This window comes from Sturnira hondurensis, unplaced genomic scaffold, assembly GCF_014824575.4.
Source record: "Sturnira hondurensis isolate 20B ecotype Veracruz unplaced genomic scaffold, ASM1482457v3 Scaffold0003801, whole genome shotgun sequence".
NCBI classification, from domain to species: Eukaryota; Metazoa; Chordata; class Mammalia; order Chiroptera; family Phyllostomidae; genus Sturnira; species Sturnira hondurensis.
In genome coordinates this window covers 7,786,122-7,789,440 of record NW_028076432.1, presented here as the reverse complement: position 1 = coordinate 7,789,440, position 3,319 = coordinate 7,786,122, and positions in this window count along the sequence as shown.

Here is a 3,319-nt window from a genome sequence, read left to right as displayed (position 1 = left end):
TGCCGAGCATAACCCGCCTGGGGTGTCAGGGACTATGCAGGTTCATAAATAAGGCCTGCCACCTCTTTCCATCTTTGACGAGGTCACCGATCTCTGACTTCTCATGTAAGACATTGTTTCTTTCTGTTTTAATTGGTGAGGAATGAACAGTTTTAGAGACTTTCACGTGACCCTCCTTACAATAATGCTTTTTATTCTACAGGTAAGTGGATCAAAGAGAGGATCCTGTCAGCTGCTCTGAAAGCTGTAACTGAGGGACCAGCTGAAGACCCACACACTAGATCCTCAGGCCCATTGGATCTGCTCTTGAACTTGGGCCATAATTCCAGCTGATCCAAACCACTGCACTGACAAAGCTCCCCAGAGTCCCAGAATTTTTTTTTTAAGTCTCTAGCATGTTTCTTTTCCTAAACACTTGCGTTTTACAACTCATAAAACGGAGCCTGACTACTTTCTGAATCAAATATCCTGAAATTAAATCTCTCGATTCTTTCACCTATACCTTCTCCCGCCTTGATCTTAAAAATGTCTTTGAGAATTCTTGGTAATGAACATGTTTTGTTATTGTCTACTCTTGAAGAATATCATTTAGTCATTTTCACACTGACGGGGGTATAACTGAGTCTCATTTAATTTAGTAAATTAATACAATAAACTTATTTAATACTATTTTTTTCTTTTCCATACCTGCCCTAAAGAGAACATGGAGAAGGAGAAAACTGGTGATTGTTCAGGGCTCATCTTACCAACAGAACACAGGCTCCTGCAGAAGGAAGGTCTGTTTGATGGTGGTTGGTAGGGTAATAATATGGGTGTCACACGTTATAGTTTTCATTTGAATGTTTCACCTAAAATGTCATGTGATATGCTTGAGTGTGATATTGTTATGTTACAGAATTACATGTTTATGATTTTCTAATAAAAATTTTTGTAATAAAACAGGGGCGTTACTTGTGCCAGGCCCTGTACTTCACAGCGAGGTGACACGTATACAAAGGTTCTTTCTATTGAAAAAATCCCAATCACATCACACAAGTTACACTTGTTGTGTACAGTTCTTAGGCAATTAAGTGCATTTCTGACATTGGACAAATCATCTATTCTGAGTGTTTCTTCAACTCCCCCCTCTAAAATCACAATGCTCAGTTCTTACATAGAAAGGTATAATTAACAAAAATATTCATGTTCATTAACCCGTTTAATTTTTCCAGCAAAACTGTTATAAAGATGATCTGCAATTCACTTACAACAACTGATATTCAAAATCAATAGTGTCTCTCTCCTGCTCTCAAAGCCATCAAGTGGCTATTCAGACATAAGCCTCTTTACATCATCTTCAATACTATGTTTATATCAATTCCATTCTATATTGACCCCTTATGGTAGAGATACAAAAGGACAGTGAATAAAAATGTCATTGATGATGAGAAAAGTCACTTAAAGCTGTTGTGACAAACAATTGAGAAAATGTATGGGCTTTCAAACAATTATAGAGGAACAAGAAATATTACTGACAAGGTCGAGAGAAGGTGGCTGTGAGGGTGGAGATGAACTCTTTAAACATAGTTAAATAGCTCGAATTTGTGATTCTAAGTACCTGGCACCTTCAAATAGTCAAGAAAATCAGAGTTGCCATATTACATCTGTTCTAGAATTTAGAAATATTTAATTTTTATATGCTAGAAATGTTCAACTTGAGATTATATCTACTGACACTTAGAAATGCAAATCCCTCATACAAATTTCACAGATATTTAATGTATATTGCCTATGTACCTGGTAGAGTTAATAGAGGTGATAGAGAGAAAACAGCTTCCAATTGTTGTCTTCGTGGTTCTAACATTTCAGTGATGTAGCTAGACATTGATTAGATAATCACAGGTGAACATAAGTTTGCAATGGCAATAAGTGCTATGAAAGAGATACGTGTTGATTTGAGGATTTAAAGTAAGAATTTGACATAAACAGTGAGTCAAACAAAACAAAGGAAAAAAGACCTGGTAGGAAGAGGATAGGATAAGACTAAACTAAATGAGGAAGGAAAAGCATCCCAAGCATAAATGCCATTGCAGATGGCCTATTGCCAAAGGCGGCATTGTGAGCATGGGAGGCTAAAGGAAGACAGTGTGGTTCAAATAGACTGTAAGGCGATCAAGGAATGCTAGCGGTAGTAGCGGTCAGACTGTGCTAGGCTTTGTAGAAGTATAAATGATTTTGCTTGTACCTGAAGATGGAGAGTGACTTGATCAGATTTGTGTTTTAATAAGATTAATTTGGTTACACTTTTGGGTGGGTCACTTAAGAGCAGATTTCTGTAGATCAGTCAGGAGGTCATTGATAGCTCAGTGATAGATAATGCTAACCGGATTGGTGGTGGGGATATGGAGAGAAATGACACGGAACTGAGAGGTATTAAAGGAATAGGTAAATAGAACTCTGACTTTCAAACCAAGATCAAATATGCCATTCATCAAAGGAGGGAACTCTACAAGGTAAGCATGTTTTGCAGGGAACATCATTTTCATTCTCAAGAAGCCACAACATTTGCTTCTTGAGATCAAAGGGGTGATGCCTACTAAAGACATAAATTTGGAAATCATCTTTATAAAAACATGATGATTAAAGTCCTAGATGAGAATTAGATTTCTTATGGAAAGAGTGTAGCATAAAATAAGGAGAGGATCTGGACTGGGTCTTAAGAACTTAAATATTAATCATGAACAAAAAAGATTATCTTATAAGGAAGACTGATCAAAAAACATTGAAAGTAAAAAAAATGGGAAAGATATATTTAACTCTGGAGACATAGAATCCTGAAGGAAAAATTGACAGAATTAAAAGGAAAAATAGAAAATTCAACAAAAATGGATGCTGATGTCAATATTTTACTATGGGTAATTGATAAAACTAAATAGACATAAAATAAGAAAGTGTAGAGAAGACTCAGAAAACACTGTCAACCACTTGACATAATTGACATTCATAAAACACCCAAAGAAAACAGAATACATATTCTTCTTTTAAGAGTACGTGGAATATTTTCCAGTAGCTCATGATAGGCCACAAAACAAGTTCTCGCTATGTTCTGATTGAATTCATACAAAATATGTGTTGCAGTCAAACACAGATTAGACTTCATAAACTTGAAAAATCTACAAATATTTGGAAATTAATAAATATGTCTAAATGACCCATGGGTCAAAAAAAATCATGTGGAAAACAATAACATGTTTTGAAATGAAAAAAGCAAAAACACACTAATATCAAGAAAATGTAAGATTGTCCACTCTCAACACTAGTACTTAGCATTATTGAACTG